The sequence below is a fragment of the Geotrypetes seraphini genome, chromosome 18, assembly GCF_902459505.1.
Source record: "Geotrypetes seraphini chromosome 18, aGeoSer1.1, whole genome shotgun sequence".
NCBI classification, from domain to species: Eukaryota; Metazoa; Chordata; class Amphibia; order Gymnophiona; family Dermophiidae; genus Geotrypetes; species Geotrypetes seraphini.
Window position 1 is genome coordinate 37,128,521 of NC_047101.1, and position 18,714 is coordinate 37,147,234.

Genomic DNA, 18,714 nt, shown 5'->3' on the forward strand with positions numbered 1-18,714 from the left:
ATGATTTGCACATGCAACTTAATTATTCAGTTAATAAGTCATTCTGCACTGATAACTGACAATTAACAAGCAATTGACACTAATTAGAATTTATATGTACAACTTTCTAAGCACATTCTATAATATGCGCATAGATTTTAGCGTGTGGATCTCAAAAGGGGTGTGGCTTGATGAAGGGCATAGGCAGAGCTTGGGCATTCCTAAAAATTAGGCAAACTGCTATAAAATATACCGGATTCGCACACAATATAGCCTTGGTCTCATGAACTGGGAAGAAATCACTGCCTTTGCTGAATCACTTCATCAAGGCTGTTAATAAATTCCAATAAATGTGTAAATAAACACATATCCATGAATCTTATTTGAAACCAACTCTATTGGGAAGAAAAAGGCGGAATGATCAGGTTGTCCATATAGGGTATCTTTGATGCTGGATGGGAGTGGGAGCCAGATAGGAAAACTGAAGGTTTGAACTAGGGTAGCTTGGAAATGCTTTATTTCAAACTAGTCTTTAAGCCTGTTACATTAACGGGTGCTAGAATAGATGTGTGTGTCTGTCTTTCTTTCTCTCTCTGTCTCCTTGGCTGCTTTCTGTCTGTCTTTCTTTCTTTCTGTCTCTTTCCTCAGCTATCCACTACCACCCCTTGCCTGCTCCCCCTGTCCAGCAGCAGCCCTTCTCCCTTCATTTTACCTCCCCCCTGTCCAGCAGCACCACTTCACTGCTCCCCCCTGTCCAGTAGCAGCCCTTCTCCCTTCCTTTTACCTCCCGCCTGTCCAGCAGCACCTCTTCCCTGCTCTCCTTGTCCAGCAGTAGGCCTTCTCCCTTTTACCTCCCCCTTGTCCAGCAGCACCCCTTACCTGATCCGCCTGTCCAGTAGTACCCCTTCTCCTTTCCCTGCTCCCCCTGTCCAGCATCCGCTAGGCCAGCCCACCTCGCATTATCGAAGTGGGCCGACCTAGCAAATGCCCCGCGGCTGCTGCATTTGCTGGTCCGGGGGTGAGAAGAGGCGTCCCGGCAGCAGCAGCGAAGGAGTCAAACCGCCGCCACCGCTGAACTCGCTGCACGCACCGTAAGCCATCGTAAGCCGCCCCACGTGCCGGAAATCGAATTTGGAACGGAGTCAGATCTCACGGATGCAGGGATCACAGATTTTCTACTGCGCATGTGCGGTAAGGGCTTTATTATATTAGATATTATACAAATTGGAACCCACATGCTAATTCTGTACTATTATAATAGCAGAAATTGAAAATATACTTTAATATGGACTACAAGACCTCTTTGACAGGTCAAGATGCAGGAAATGATTTATAGCAGTAATCATCACACTGAAATTTAGAATGAGGTTTTTAATATTCACACCATTAACTTTGCATGACCTTGGGTAAATTATGTTATCTCTGGGCTTTGCATTAGCAAAATGTGATTTCTATTATTTTAATAATATAGTAATGTTCCTTTTCTCTCCCTTTCAGAAAACCAAAATGTGCTTTCAAGTTATCTACCTTTGCGTAACAACTGTCTTTTTACTCTTCTATTTCTAAACATGTATATTTCTAAAATGATTTTTTTTTAATTGCATATTTATGATTTTATATACAAATAAGCAATAAGAATGTATGGTAAATCAGTGACAAAAACATAAAGATACTTTTTAAGGAAGACATATCGAACAAACAGAAAAATTAAGACATAAGTAAAATCCATTACTTGAATGACTTCAAATGAATAGGGAGTAAAAGAAGAAAGAGAAAATACTTAAAAAAAAAAAAAAAAAAAAAAAAAGCACGCCACAGACCTACTGAGTTCATATAATTAATGCCAAACAGCCCAAGGTAACCTGGAAATTGAAATCCTCTTATCTGTCAAAAAAGTGGTACAATGAAAGAGGGTTAAAAAATATATATTTAGAAGACTGATAGGTAAAAGTACATTTTAAAAGAAGATTCAGGTAATAATAAGTGCCTAGCTGAAATACCCTAGGATGGAGCTACAAAAACCGTTTCTATGTTTCTCCAGAGAGATCTGGAAAAATCAATACTTTCCACTCTGAAAGAGTTTCTCCCTGTTCCTGAAATACAATTTAAGCAGTCTATCCCTATCAGATGTACAGTATGTTCAAAAGTCACCAATAATGTAAAACATGAAATTCCAGCCCAAACTACTAAGTCCATAAGAACATAAGCATTGACATACTGGGACAGACTGAAGGTCCATCAGGCCCAGTGTCCTGTTTCCATCAGTGCCCAATCCACAAGTACCTGGCAAGATCCCAAAAAAGTAAAACAGATTTTATGCTGCTTATCCTAGAAATAAGTAGTAGATTTTCCCCAGTCCTTCGTAATAATAATAATAATAATAACAATTATTATATACCGCAATTAATGGCTTATGGAATTTTCTGTGAGGAAATTATTCAAATCTTTTTTTTTTTTAAACTCTGCTAAGCAAACTGCTTTTTTTCACATTCTCTGGCAATGAATTCCAGAGTTTAATTGCATGTTGAATGAAGAAATATTTTCCCCAATTTGTTTTATATATACAACTAAGGGCCTCTTCTATCAAACTGTGCTAGCAGTTTGTAGCACGGGGAGCCATGCTGAATGGCCCGCGCTGCTCCCGACGTTTATAGAGTTCCTATGAGCATCGGGAGCAGCGCTGGCCATTCAGTGTGGCTCTCTGCACTAAAAACTGCTAGCGCAGTTTGATAGAAGAGGTCCTTAGCAGCTTCATTGTGTGCCCTCTAGTATTTTTGAACAGAGTAAACAAGCAACTTACTCGTACATCTACCCATTCTATTCCACTCAGGGCCTCTTTTAGGAAGCCATTTAGTGCGGGCCATTGCGGGAATGGCCCCGAAGCCCATAGAGATTTAAAGGGCTTCAGGGCTGTTGCCGCACGGCTTTGTAAAACAGGCCCTCAGTATTTTATAGACCTCTATCATGTCACCCTTTAGCCATCTCTTCTCCAAATAAGATGAATCCAAAGAGTCCATTACTAAATCTCTTATAGTAACCCTTTTTTGTCAAGTAGGTATTATAATATATCATTCATTGACAGATGCAAAATTTCTTTACCATATCTATTAAATATCTCCTTTGTTGAAATTCTGGGAAGATGTGCGAAGTTCAGAATCCTAAGATTTACATTTCTGATGACATTTTTTTGTATTTTCCACTTTAAAACAAATAGCAGGCTCATCTTTAAACAATGTAGGTTGAACTGATTGTTGTAATAATTGTTTTAAAAAATTGGCCTTAGTTGTTTGTAGCCAGCAAGCACAGAATCATGATCATTAGTTGCTTATGCTTCTAGTAATTAACTCTTTCTCACTGAGTTAATTTATATAATTATATTCTGCTCTACCAAACAGTACCAGACAGCAAAAAAGAATTATGAATCACAGAATTGATATCAAGTACATATTACTGAATTAGAACCGATCAAATATTTGTTTAAAAGCCAAGATTTTAAACCAAATAACATGTAATTTGTAATATCCCTAATAGAGGTCATGAGAAGATTCCAGTTTCATTACCTTCTAATGTTCTTTGCTCCGCCATTTTCAACATAGAAAGAGCTTTAGTTGGCTTAAACCATTTCTCAAAAGAAGAAAGAAAGTGGGGGAGGGAACAGTACACATCATCAACCTGTGACAGTGTTGAGTTGCTAATCATTTATTAAATACAAAACATATAAATATGTGAATATCAGTCCATATGACATATCTTCTTTGTGGATCCTTCCAGATTCACTTGTATCCGACATGGTCCGTGTTTCAGCTGTGATACCAAAGCCTGCATCAGGTGTGTGGGTAAACAATCCACTAGATCAGTGGTTCCCAAACCTGTCCTGGGGGACCCCCAGCCAGTCAGGTTTTCAAGATATCCCTAATGAATATGCATGAGAGAGATTTGCATACCTGTTACTTCCATTATATGCAAATCTCTCTTATGCATATTCATTAGGGATATCTTGAAAACCTGACTGGACAGGACAGGACAGGTTTGGGAATCACTGATCTAGTGGATTGTTTACCCACACCCCTGATGCAGGCTTTGGTATCACAGCTGAAACACGGACCATGTCGGATACAAGAGAGTCTGGAAGGATCCACAAAGAAGATATGTCATATGGACTGATATTCACATATTTATACAGTATATGTGTTGTATTTAATAAATGATTTGCAACTCAACACTGTCACAGGTTGATGTGTACAGTTCCCTCCCCTACTTTCTTTCTGCTTTTGGCCTTCAAGGTGGGGTTGTTGGGTTTGTTTTTATGTTTAAATAATTTCTCTTCATTTAATGAACTAAGACATCTGGAGGGAGTATAGATTATTACAAAATCTTTCAAATAGCTAGGGTAAGATCATAAGGAATCTTAAACACACAGATTCAAAAGTGTCCACCATATTGGATCCAAAGAGTTGACTGGCAGTTTAAGCAACAATGAAGCAAGCAAAACACAAGCTCCATTCCCCAGAGCAGAACTCTTAATACTCACAGTTCTCATAAGGTCCAGACTCTTGTTGAGGGTTGCTAATGTTGTAGGTCATTGTTTTGTAGCCTCCCACTCTGATAATTCTAGTCCACATTGCTGCTCAACAATGTCAAGCTTGCAGCCTGTGATTGCAGAGGTGGGGGTTCTCAAACCCATGTAACATAAGAATAGCCTTACCGGGTCAGACCAATGGTTCATCAAGCCCATTCTCATGGTGGTCAATCCAAGTCACTAGTACCTGGCCCAAACCCAAAGAATAGCAACATTCCAACATCGTAAAGAATAGCAAGATTCTAGAACCCTAATCAGGGCAACATTCCAGAGCTGAGATTGTGATGTCATAATGCCTCATTCCACAGTGCCTCAGAGCCAACCTCATCAGTGGCTTAATTGTCCTATACTTGGCTCACATAAGACCATAAGAATAGCCTTACTGGGTCAGACCAATGGTCCATCAAGCCCAGTAGCCCGTTGTCACAGTGGCCAATTTAGGTCACTAGTATCTGGACCAAAACCCAAAGAGTAGAACATTCCATGCTACCGATCCAGGGCAAGCAGTAGCTTCTCCCATGTCTTTCTTAATAACAGACTATGGACTTTTCCTCCAGGAAATTGCCCAAACTGTTCTTAAAACTAGCTACGCTATCCACTCTTACCACAACCTCTGGTGATGCGTTCCAGAGCTAAATGGACAATGAGACATGTGGGCCCTCTTCTGGACCACTCTTCTGCACTCCTGGGTGGGAAACATATTAATGAATTGGTCACACATAGGGCACAGCAGGAGGCAGAGAGGATTTGCGTGGCTATCCTTCTGTTTCCCACACTGAGGCATATCTCTAGGTCAGTGGTTCCCATCCCTGTCCTGGAGGACCACCAGCCAGTCGGGTTTTTGGGATAGCCTTAATGAATATGCATGACAGAGATTTACATATAGTGGAGGTGACAGGCATGCAATCTGCCCCATGCATATTCATTAGGGCTGTCCTGAAAACCTAACTGGCTGGTGGTCCTCCAGGACAGGGTTGATTACCACTGCTCTAGGTAATCAAGAAAAAGTAAGGAGCCACCTCACTAGCTAAATATTTGTGCATCTTGGAGTCACCATGAACTCCTAAAATGGCAATATTTTTAACCAACTCTGTATCCTGAAAGGAACCATGTAAATTCAAAATAATGTCAACATTCTTCAGTCTTCCTTTTATCACCACCATAAATGGTCATCGTTCATATTTACATAATCATTAATCATATGGATATATCTGTGATATACCCCCTTTTACAAAACTAGCATGATTTTTAGCGCCAGTTATTAGACCTCTACACCAAAGGAAATATTGGCAACCTAACAATGCCTAAAGAGATTTGTTGTCATTCCATTAGCTGAATATCCATATGCAATTTTGAATTAATGGGTATAATCATTGTTAAGGTAATTTCCTCTCCAATGCAAAACTGAGAAGAATGTAAATAAAATGTCTTTTTGGAAATTAATTTAAACCCATAGTAAGGCGAACCAAATCAAGCCCTGTCTGCTCTGTTGTCATCTGAATGATCATGCTGCATAAGCTATGGAGGTCAATTTTAGAAAGGATAAACAAATCAGAATTGAGATCTGCAGGTCAGCATGTGTCACATTTTGAGAGCATGTTAGAGCAAGATCTGCCGCTTAGAGTCTGGGTTTAGGAATGGGCATTGGTTATAGCAGTGGGAGCATCCATTTTAAAAGAATCAATGCCAAACGATCTAAAATTCATTATGTAAACCGAATCGAGCCCCTGGTACAGGAGATGACCCAGTATATAAACCTAAGGATTGGATTGGAATGGGGTCAACACAGTAACATAAAAGTGCATGTTGGTATTTTATACTAAACTAAACTAAAGTAAACCTTAGGTTTGTATACCACGCCATCTCCACAAGCGTAGAACTCGGCACGGTTTACAGGGTTAGGTTGAAAAGGAGCTACAATGAAGGGTTATAGGAAAGGAGGTAGGAAGATAAAGAGGGACAGGGAACCAAAGAGCGGGAGGTGTTAGATTTTTGAAAAGAGCCAAGTTTTCAGGTGTTTGCGGAAGGATTGGAGGGAGCTTGAAATTCTGAGCGGGGATGTGAAGTTGTTCCAGAGTTCTGTGGTTCTAAAGGGGAGGGATGTTCCTAGTTTTCCTACGCGGGATATACCTTTTGCAGAGGGGAATGATAGTTTCAGTTTTTGGGAGGATCTAGTGGAATTAGGGTTAGAGGAGTTCCAGAAGAGTGGGATAACGGGAGGGAGGATGCCATGTAGGATCTTGAAAGCTAAACAGGCACATTTAAAGAGGACTCTGGAGTGAACTGGGAGCCAGTGAAGTTTGGACAAGAGTGGGGAGACGTGGTCGAACTTGCCTTTAGCGAAAATAAGCTTGGCCGCGGCGTTCTGGATTAGCTGAAGTCTATGGAGTTTTTTTTTAAGTTAGGCTTAAATAGATGGAGTTGCAATAATCCAGTCTAGAGAGGATGGTGGATTGAACAAGGACGACGAAGTGAGAATGATGAAAGCACGATCTCACTTTCCTCAGCATATGAAGACTAAAGAAGCATTTTTTTACCAAGAAGTTGAGGTGGTCATTGAAGGAGAGAGAGGAGTCTATGATGATGCCAAGGACTTTGCTTGAAAACTCAAGCTGAAGAGTGGAGCCGGAATATAATGGGATGGAGGTGATATGTGCCAAAAATGCTCATGTATGTGTCAGCCATTTTACCACCAAAGCTGTGCTAGTGGCAAAAGCCTCAAAGCCCTTTAAATCTCTACGGGTTTCGAGGCAGTTACTTCAGTGGCAACCGCTAGTGCTGCTTTATAAAAGGGGGGGGGGGGGGAGGATTAATAACATGCAAATCTATATTTTCCAAAGTGAACTACTGTGATGCAAAATTGTAAACAGCAGCTGTGATGCGCAATTCTAGAACAAAGCTCATCAATTTTGAATTTACCGAAAAACAGACAAGTGGAAAAAATGGCTTTAGACAAGTGGCATAAATTCTGCCCAAGCGGTCACACAGTACAGAGAGGCCCAGTTGAGAAAGGGGCCCCGAAACCCTGCATTCCAGGGATGGAAGCAGAGTTCAGCAAATACTACTTACTTTAAAAAAAAAAAAAAAAAAAAATGTTCCTGCACCACTTTCTGAGAGCATTTTTAAAAAAATTTAAACTATTTAACCACTGCCGTCCCTCTGCCCCAGCAGTCAGAAAAATGCGTAAAGGCCTTATCTCCCACTGCTGAGTTGAAGTCTCATGATAACAATAAGAGAATCACGTGGCTTATCATGAAAGTTCACTCAGAAGTGAGAGGTGAGGTACTTAGCGCTTCTCCAGTTGCCAGGCAGTTTCAAGAAAGTTGTGGCGTGGCGACTTTCTTAAAAGTAAAATTGCCACGTTTTGGTTTTCAAATTCCTATGGGAAGGAGAAGACTGAAGGGGAGGCCTGAACAATATTTTGCTTGGGGAACTATCAACTGTTTCACAAGCTTGTTTTTGTAAAAAAAAAAAATATATATATATATATAGATATTTTTTAAGCTGTCTCATAGCTTATTTTTCTACAAACATTTGCTCTATAGCTAATACAGTACATATCTGTAAGAAACTTTATTGCAAAAAGGTCAGTGACTCACAGGAAATCCCATGGGTTTCAGTAAACCCCTGTATTTTAACCTGTTAATTCCCAAACCTGTCCTAGGAGACTCCTAGCCAGTCAGGTTTTCAGAATTTTGGCAATAAATACGCCCAGAATCAATCTGAAAGTAATGGAGACCATGCAAATCTATTTCATGAATATTCATTGCAGAAATTCTGAAAACCTGACTGGCTATGGGTCCCCAAAGATATGTTTGATAACTTGTTGGTTTAAATGTATTGTGCTGATTTAATGCCAAGTAAATCCCAGATAATATCTGGTAGGTCAAGTAGTTATCTCATATATGTAGAGGGGCATAATCGAAAGGAACGTCTAAGTCCGTTTTTGTCTAAGTCACAAGTCATCCAAAGTAAAAACAGCGTAGGACACATTTTCGAAAAATACATCCAAAACATATTTGTTTTTGAAAATCGTCTAGCTATACGTCCAGCCGTCTGATCGTCCAGATCGCTAAATCGTCCATCTGTATACCACATTTTCATCCAACTTTTCGTCCAAGTCCAAAGCGCCTAGAAACAGACCTTTTGGACATGGGAGGAGTCTGCAAAGTGATGGACAGGACACTCACACAGGGCACCTAAACAGTGGGCTACCTTACAGGACACTGCTGTGAACTTCACAAAAAGGGTACCACGTAATCATCTAACTACAGCTCTCCCAAACCACCTCCAGAATCTCCTAGACCCACCTATCTACCACTCCAATAGCCCTTATGGCTGCAGGAGCCACTTATAGGGCAGTATAAAAGGGTTGTTTTTTTTTTTTTTAGGGGAGTGCACATGCTTCACCATCAGTGCAGTCATTACAGTGGCTTATGGGCATGGGTCCCTAACCCACCCCCAATACCACATAAGATGCCTCTGTGCAGTACAACTAGGCTTTCCTATGCCAGGCTGCCAGGTGCTGATGTTCTGGAGGCAGAATGTAAAAGTTGTGATTACAATTTTTTTTGGAGGGGGGGGTCGGTGATCACTGGGGTAATGTGTGGGGGTCTGTTTTATGTGTTTGCAGTGCTTATCTGGTCACTTTAGGTTGGTTTTTGTGACTTAGACCATGTTTTAAATGGTCTAAGTCACAACGTCCAAGTTTCGTCTATGCTGTGTTGTAAAACTTTCGGTTATACATGCAATACGACTAAGTCTAAGCCGGCCCACGTCCCGCCCAATTCCCACCCTCGACACTCCTCCTGAAACACCCCGTTTAGCTCTGGTCATTCAGCAGCCTAGATTGTTTTTAAATACATCCAAAACCCGGTTTTATTATCAGCACTTGGACGTATTTTGACAATGTTGGTCCAAGTGCCGACTTAGGCCGTGTTTTGGACATTTTTCACTTTCGATTATGAGCCCCGTATTGTATACAACAAAGTGTGGAGAAAATTGTGTGCTTCTAAACCATAAGTTCAATGCGGTTTACAAAAGATTAAGAATAGAAGTAACATAGGAAACACCGTAGAACTATTTAGCCACATATTGAGAAAAGGTAGGTTTTCAACTGGGTTCTGAAATGTTTATAAGAACAAGCTCTATGCAGCAACGATCGAAATTCTTTATCGTAGGAAGTTGCTTGAAATGCTAGTGTATGATCCAAAAATTTCTTGCTTTTACAACCTTGAACAGATGGAAAGATGAACAGGGCATGTAATCTTCTACTATACTTATAAGATGCAATAAGAAATGTGTCTGCCATATAGAGCGGAGCAGTACCATACACGACTTTGTAACAGAGGCAACTTAATTTAAACAAAATGCGAGCTTCCATCGGAAACCAATGCAACTCATGGTAGAACAGTGTCACGTGATCATACTTCTTCAGGCCATAGATCAGTCTGACCGCTGTATTCTGAATTAGTCTAAGTCTAGAAGCAACAAAAAGGGATCCAACCAAATCTGCAGTGAAATCACCAAACCAGGAAAAACAAACAAGCACTGCAGACTACGTACAAGATGCAGGCGAAATTTATTGTACTAAAGTTAAAATGCAGTGATCTAAAACCTTTTTAGCAATCAAGGGACCCAACATGGTCCGTGTTTCGGACAACATTTCTTCGTCAGGGGTCCTTGGTAAATAAGGTATTAAAATATACCGCAAAAAATGAAGGTAACAACAATACACTGAGAATCTCAAAAAAGCATCACTTTTGGCAGCCAATCTCAGCGTATTGAACACACAGGCACTTGTTGTTACCTTCATTTTTTGCGATATATTTTAATACCTTATTTACCATGGACCTCTGACGAAGAAGTGTTGTCTGAAACACGGACCGTGTTGGGTCCCTTGATTGCTAAAAAGGTTTTAGATCACTGCATTTTAATTTTGGTACAATAAATTTTGCCTGCATCTTGTACATAGTCTTTAGTCTAAGTCTAGAAGCAACAAAAAGGGATCCAACCAAATCTGCAGTGAAATCACCAAACCAGGAAAAACAAACAAACACTGCAGACTATGTACAAGATGCAGGCGAAATTTATTGTACCAAAGTTAAAATGCAGTGATCTAAAACCTTTTTAGCAATCAAGGGACCCAACACGGTCCGTGTTTCGGACAACATTTCTTCATCAGGGGTCCTTGGTAAATAAGGTATTAAAATATACCGCAAAAAATGAAGGTAACAACAATACACTGAGAATCTCAAAAAAGCATCACTTTTGGCAGCCAATCTCAGCGTATTGAACACACAGGCACTTGTTGTTACCTTCATTTTTTGCGATATATTTTAATACCTTATTTACCATGGACCCCTGACGAAGAAGTGTTGTCCGAAACACGGACCGTGTTGGGTCCCTTGATTGCTAAAAAGGTTTTAGATCACTGCATTTTAATTTTGGTACAATAAATTTTGCCTGCATCTTGTACATAGTCTTTAGTCTAAGTCTAGAAGCAACAAAAAGGGATCCAACCAAATCTGCAGTGAAATCACCAAACCAGGAAAAACAAACAAACACTGCAGACTATGTACAAGATGCAGGCGAAATTTATTGTACCAAAGTTAAAATGCAGTGATCTAAAACCTTTTTAGCAATCAAGGGACCCAACACGGTCCGTGTTTCGGACAACATTTCTTCGTCAGGGGTCCTTGGTAAATAAGGTATTAAAATATACCGCAAAAAATGAAGGTAACAACAATACACTGAGAATCTCAAAAAAGCATCACTTTTGGCAGCCAATCTCAGCGTATTGAACACACAGGCACTTGTTGTTACCTTCATTTTTTGCGATATATTTTAATACCTTATTTACCATGGACCTCTGACGAAGAAGTGTTGTCTGAAACACGGACCGTGTTGGGTCCCTTGATTGCTAAAAAGGTTTTAGATCACTGCATTTTAATTTTGGTACAATAAATTTTGCCTGCATCTTGTACATAGTCTTTAGTCTAAGTCTAGAAGCAACAAAAAGGGATCCAACCAAATCTGCAGTGAAATCACCAAACCAGGAAAAACAAACAAACACTGCAGACTATGTACAAGATGCAGGCGAAATTTATTGTACCAAAGTTAAAATGCAGTGATCTAAAACCTTTTTAGCAATCAAGGGACCCAACACGGTCCGTGTTTCGGACAACATTTCTTCATCAGGGGTCCTTGGTAAATAAGGTATTAAAATATACCGCAAAAAATGAAGGTAACAACAATACACTGAGAATCTCAAAAAAGCATCACTTTTGGCAGCCAATCTCAGCGTATTGAACACACAGGCACTTGTTGTTACCTTCATTTTTTGCGATATATTTTAATACCTTATTTACCATGGACCTCTGACGAAGAAGTGTTGTCCGAAACACGGACCGTGTTGGGTCCCTTGATTGCTAAAAAGGTTTTAGATCACTGCATTTTAATTTTGGTACAATAAATTTTGCCTGCATCTTGTACATAGTCTTTAGTCTAAGTCTAGAAGCAACAAAAAGGGATCCAACCAAATCTGCAGTGAAATCACCAAACCAGGAAAAACAAACAAACACTGCAGACTATGTACAAGATGCAGGCGAAATTTATTGTACCAAAGTTAAAATGCAGTGATCTAAAACCTTTTTAGCAATCAAGGGACCCAACACGGTCCGTGTTTCGGACAACATTTCTTCGTCAGGGGTCCTTGGTAAATAAGGTATTAAAATATACCGCAAAAAATGAAGGTAACAACAATACACTGAGAATCTCAAAAAAGCATCACTTTTGGCAGCCAATCTCAGCGTATTGAACACACAGGCACTTGTTGTTACCTTCATTTTTTGCGATATATTTTAATACCTTATTTACCATGGACCTCTGACGAAGAAGTGTTGTCTGAAACACGGACCGTGTTGGGTCCCTTGATTGCTAAAAAGGTTTTAGATCACTGCATTTTAACTTTGGTACAATAAATTTTGCCTGCATCTTGTACGTAGTCTTTAGTCTAAGTCTAGAAGCAACAAAAAGGGATCCAACCAAATCTGCAGTGAAATCACCAAACCAGGAAAAACAAACAAACACTGCAGACTATGTACAAGATGCAGGCGAAATTTATTGTACCAAAGTTAAAATGCAGTGATCTAAAACCTTTTTAGCAATCAAGGGACCCAACACGGTCCGTGTTTCGGACAACATTTCTTCATCAGGGGTCCTTGGTAAATAAGGTATTAAAATATACCGCAAAAAATGAAGGTAACAACAATACACTGAGAATCTCAAAAAAGCATCACTTTTGGCAGCCAATCTCAGCGTATTGAACACACAGGCACTTGTTGTTACCTTCATTTTTTGCGATATATTTTAATACCTTATTTACCATGGACCCCTGACGAAGAAGTGTTGTCCGAAACACGGACCGTGTTGGGTCCCTTGATTGCTAAAAAGGTTTTAGATCACTGCATTTTAATTTTGGTACAATAAATTTTGCCTGCATCTTGTACATAGTCTTTAGTCTAAGTCTAGAAGCAACAAAAAGGGATCCAACCAAATCTGCAGTGAAATCACCAAACCAGGAAAAACAAACAAACACTGCAGACTATGTACAAGATGCAGGCGAAATTTATTGTACCAAAGTTAAAATGCAGTGATCTAAAACCTTTTTAGCAATCAAGGGACCCAACACGGTCCGTGTTTCGGACAACATTTCTTCGTCAGGGGTCCTTGGTAAATAAGGTATTAAAATATACCGCAAAAAATGAAGGTAACAACAATACACTGAGAATCTCAAAAAAGCATCACTTTTGGCAGCCAATCTCAGCGTATTGAACACACAGGCACTTGTTGTTACCTTCATTTTTTGCGATATATTTTAATACCTTATTTACCATGGACCTCTGACGAAGAAGTGTTGTCTGAAACACGGACCGTGTTGGGTCCCTTGATTGCTAAAAAGGTTTTAGATCACTGCATTTTAACTTTGGTACAATAAATTTTGCCTGCATCTTGTACATAGTCTTTAGTCTAAGTCTAGAAGCAACAAAAAGGGATCCAACCAAATCTGCAGTGAAATCACCAAACCAGGAAAAACAAACAAACACTGCAGACTATGTACAAGATGCAGGCGAAATTTATTGTACCAAAGTTAAAATGCAGTGATCTAAAACCTTTTTAGCAATCAAGGGACCCAACACGGTCCGTGTTTCGGACAACATTTCTTCATCAGGGGTCCTTGGTAAATAAGGTATTAAAATATACCGCAAAAAATGAAGGTAACAACAATACACTGAGAATCTCAAAAAAGCATCACTTTTGGCAGCCAATCTCAGCGTATTGAACACACAGGCACTTGTTGTTACCTTCATTTTTTGCGATATATTTTAATACCTTATTTACCATGGACCCCTGACGAAGAAGTGTTGTCCGAAACACGGACCGTGTTGGGTCCCTTGATTGCTAAAAAGGTTTTAGATCACTGCATTTTAACTTTGGTACAATAAATTTTGCCTGCATCTTGTACATAGTCTTTAGTCTAAGTCTAGAAGCAACAAAAAGGGATCCAACCAAATCTGCAGTGAAATCACCAAACCAGGAAAAACAAACAAACACTGCAGACTATGTACAAGATGCAGGCGAAATTTATTGTACCAAAGTTAAAATGCAGTGATCTAAAACCTTTTTAGCAATCAAGGGACCCAACACGGTCCGTGTTTCGGACAACATTTCTTCGTCAGGGGTCCTTGGTAAATAAGGTATTAAAATATACCGCAAAAAATGAAGGTAACAACAATACACTGAGAATCTCAAAAAAGCATCACTTTTGGCAGCCAATCTCAGCGTATTGAACACACAGGCACTTGTTGTTACCTTCATTTTTTGCGATATATTTTAATACCTTATTTACCATGGACCTCTGACGAAGAAGTGTTGTCTGAAACACGGACCGTGTTGGGTCCCTTGATTGCTAAAAAGGTTTTAGATCACTGCATTTTAACTTTGGTACAATAAATTTTGCCTGCATCTTGTACGTAGTCTTTAGTCTAAGTCTAGAAGCAACAAAAAGGGATCCAACCAAATCTGCAGTGAAATCACCAAACCAGGAAAAACAAACAAACACTGCAGACTATGTACAAGATGCAGGCGAAATTTATTGTACCAAAGTTAAAATGCAGTGATCTAAAACCTTTTTAGCAATCAAGGGACCCAACACGGTCCGTGTTTCGGACAACATTTCTTCATCAGGGGTCCTTGGTAAATAAGGTATTAAAATATACCGCAAAAAATGAAGGTAACAACAATACACTGAGAATCTCAAAAAAGCATCACTTTTGGCAGCCAATCTCAGCGTATTGAACACACAGGCACTTGTTGTTACCTTCATTTTTTGCGATATATTTTAATACCTTATTTACCATGGACCCCTGACGAAGAAGTGTTGTCCGAAACACGGACCGTGTTGGGTCCCTTGATTGCTAAAAAGGTTTTAGATCACTGCATTTTAATTTTGGTACAATAAATTTTGCCTGTATCTTGTACATAGTCTTTAGTCTAAGTCTAGAAGCAACAAAAAGGGATCCAACCAAATCTGCAGTGAAATCACCAAACCAGGAAAAACAAACAAACACTGCAGACTATGTACAAGATGCAGGCGAAATTTATTGTACCAAAGTTAAAATGCAGTGATCTAAAACCTTTTTAGCAATCAAGGGACCCAACACGGTCCGTGTTTCGGACAACATTTCTTCGTCAGGGGTCCTTGGTAAATAAGGTATTAAAATATACCGCAAAAAATGAAGGTAACAACAATACACTGAGAATCTCAAAAAAGCATCACTTTTGGCAGCCAATCTCAGCGTATTGAACACACAGGCACTTGTTGTTACCTTCATTTTTTGCGATATATTTTAATACCTTATTTACCAAGGACCCCTGACGAAGAAATGTTGTCCGAAACACGGACCGTGTTGGGTCCCTTGATTGCTAAAAAGGTTTTAGATCACTGCATTTTAACTTTGGTACAATAAATTTTGCCTGCATCTTGTACGTAGTCTTTAGTCTAAGTCTAGAAGCAACAAAAAGGGATCCAACCAAATCTGCAGTGAAATCACCAAACCAGGAAAAACAAACAAACACTGCAGACTATGTACAAGATGCAGGCGAAATTTATTGTACCAAAGTTAAAATGCAGTGATCTAAAACCTTTTTAGCAATCAAGGGACCCAACACGGTCCGTGTTTCGGACAACATTTCTTCATCAGGGGTCCTTGGTAAATAAGGTATTAAAATATACCGCAAAAAATGAAGGTAACAACAATACACTGAGAATCTCAAAAAAGCATCACTTTTGGCAGCCAATCTCAGCGTATTGAACACACAGGCACTTGTTGTTACCTTCATTTTTTGCGATATATTTTAATACCTTATTTACCATGGACCCCTGACGAAGAAATGTTGTCCGAAACACGGACCGTGTTGGGTCCCTTGATTGCTAAAAAGGTTTTAGATCACTGCATTTTAACTTTGGTACAATAAATTTTGCCTGCATCTTGTACATAGTCTTTAGTCTAAGTCTAGAAGCAACAAAAAGGGATCCAACCAAATCTGCAGTGAAATCACCAAACCAGGAAAAACAAACAAACACTGCAGACTATGTACAAGATGCAGGCGAAATTTATTGTACCAAAATTAAAATGCAGTGATCTAAAACCTTTTTAGCAATCAAGGGACCCAACACGGTCCGTGTTTCGGACAACATTTCTTCGTCAGGGGTCCTTGGTAAATAAGGTATTAAAATATACCGCAAAAAATGAAGGTAACAACAATACACTGAGAATCTCAAAAAAGCATCACTTTTGGCAGCCAATCTCAGCGTATTGAACACACAGGCACTTGTTGTTACCTTCATTTTTTGCGATATATTTTAATACCTTATTTACCATGGACCCCTGACGAAGAAGTGTTGTCCGAAACACGGACCGTGTTGGGTCCCTTGATTGCCAAAAAGGTTTTAGATCGCTGCATTTTAACTTTGGTACAATAAATTTCGCCTGCATCTTGTACATAGTCTTTAGTCTAAGTCTAGCCATATCTTTCTTAGTACTTGTCAAATAAACAATGTTGCAGTAATCAAGAAGACTCAGCAACATACGAACAAACAAAACACTCCGAAATCTTCAGAAACCCATGGGTGATCAGAATGCACTCAAAGAAATGACATTATAGTCAAACCTTGGATTGCGAGTAATGTGGTTTGCAAGTGTTTTGCAAGACGAGCAAAACGTTTGATAAAATTTTAACTCGATCAACGAGCGTTGTCTTGCAATACGAGCACTTCGACACGTGCCACATCATCACAGTATGCACACACAATTTACTCGAAGTACAATATACCCTGATCCAATACATCCCGGCCTTGCCTTCACTGTTGCACAGTCCGTGAACCCCTACTCATTCTGCCAGTGTCCAATTCCATCCCATTTTGCTCAAAGTATACATAGTCCTATCCAATTCCCTGAGTTCCCACCTAATCTCAATATGCTGTGGGAGTGAAGTGACTGTTCTAAATGAGCGAGGCCTTGCAGTATATTTTTATATTAGTTTTGGATTATGGAACGAATCGTCCGAGTTTCCTATGGGGAAATTCGCTTTGGATTACGAGCATGCTTCTGGAACGAATTAAGAACATAAGAACATAAGAAGTTGCCTCCACTGGGTCAGACCAGAGGTCCATCTCGCCCAGCGGTCCGCTCCCGCAGCAGCCCATCAGGTCCGCGACCTGTGAAGTGGTTTCTGACCATTTCTATAACCTACCTCAAGTTCTATCTGTACCCCTCTATCCCCTTTTCCTTCAGGAACCTATCCAAACCCTCCTTGAACCTCTGTACAGATTTCTGGCCTATTACATCCTCCGGAAGCGCGTTCCATGTGTCCACCACCCTCTGGGTAAAAAAGAACTTCCTAGCATTTGTTCTAAACCTATCCCCCTTCAATTTCTCCGAGTGACCCCTAGTGTTTGTGGCTCCCCTCAGTTTGAAGAATCTGTCCCTATTCACTTTCTCTATGCCCTTTAGGATTTTGAAGGTTATAGAGAAAGTGAATAGGGACAGATTCTTCAAACTGAGGGGAGCCACAAACACTAGGGGTCACTCGGAGAAATTGAATTATGCTTGCAAACCAAGGTACTACTGTACTTCAAAAGTTACATATAGATCAAGAGAAATAAGAAGATTTTTCTAGTCTGTAATATGTAAATTTGGATCCATACTGCATTTAGTAAATGTCCTAAAGACTTTTCCTTGAACTAGTTTGTGGTCACCAGTTTTGCACAATCGTGGCACAGATGGATCTGAACAGTATTGGCTCCATCTTTGTTACTCAGGTCGCTACTGAGCCCTAGCCTAAATTTGTACATAAAGATCGGTGATAAACAGTAGATATTACTTTGCCCTAATGACATAATAAAACATCAGGAAAGGTTAGATGGGAATTTTAGGACAGCAACTAGGTAGCCATATAGATCTAGCAGTCAAATCTGTGGTATATGTGTTTTGGGTTCTAGAAGAATCCATGGTTAGTGGCCCCTTAATAATGACTTTCTCTGCAAAGCTAGACTGGAAAAGAAGGGGTTGTGAAATGGGAAAAAGATCCCAAATAACTCAAAATGAAGGCTCATGGTGCTGGTTCCATTTGAACTGAAGGCCTAAAAGAAAAGAAAGGGAAGGAGGCTTGTATACTGCTTTTTTATGGTTACAGATTAAAATTGATTTATATAGGTACTTATCCAGGGTCACAAGGAGCAGCACTGCGATTTGATCCCACAACCTCTAAGTGCAGAGGCAGCAGCTCTACCACTAGGCCACTCCAGGCCAAAAATAACGTAGCCATGCGAGAAATGCAGCTGTACTCTCAAAAGCAGTGTGTGAATATCGTAGCGGTTTTATTATTCCACTGCTGTGATGCTCAAACTCACGCTCGTAGTAGACCCCCCCCAATGGCATAGGCACTTGAATTACTTCCTTGCATAATGCACATGCCAAAAAACAGAGATGGCAACTTAAGGTGGCAAAATAATGGTCACAGATTTATTAATAGAAACAAACCAACATACCACTACAACCAAAAAGTGCATCACGCTACAACGACCTCAGAAC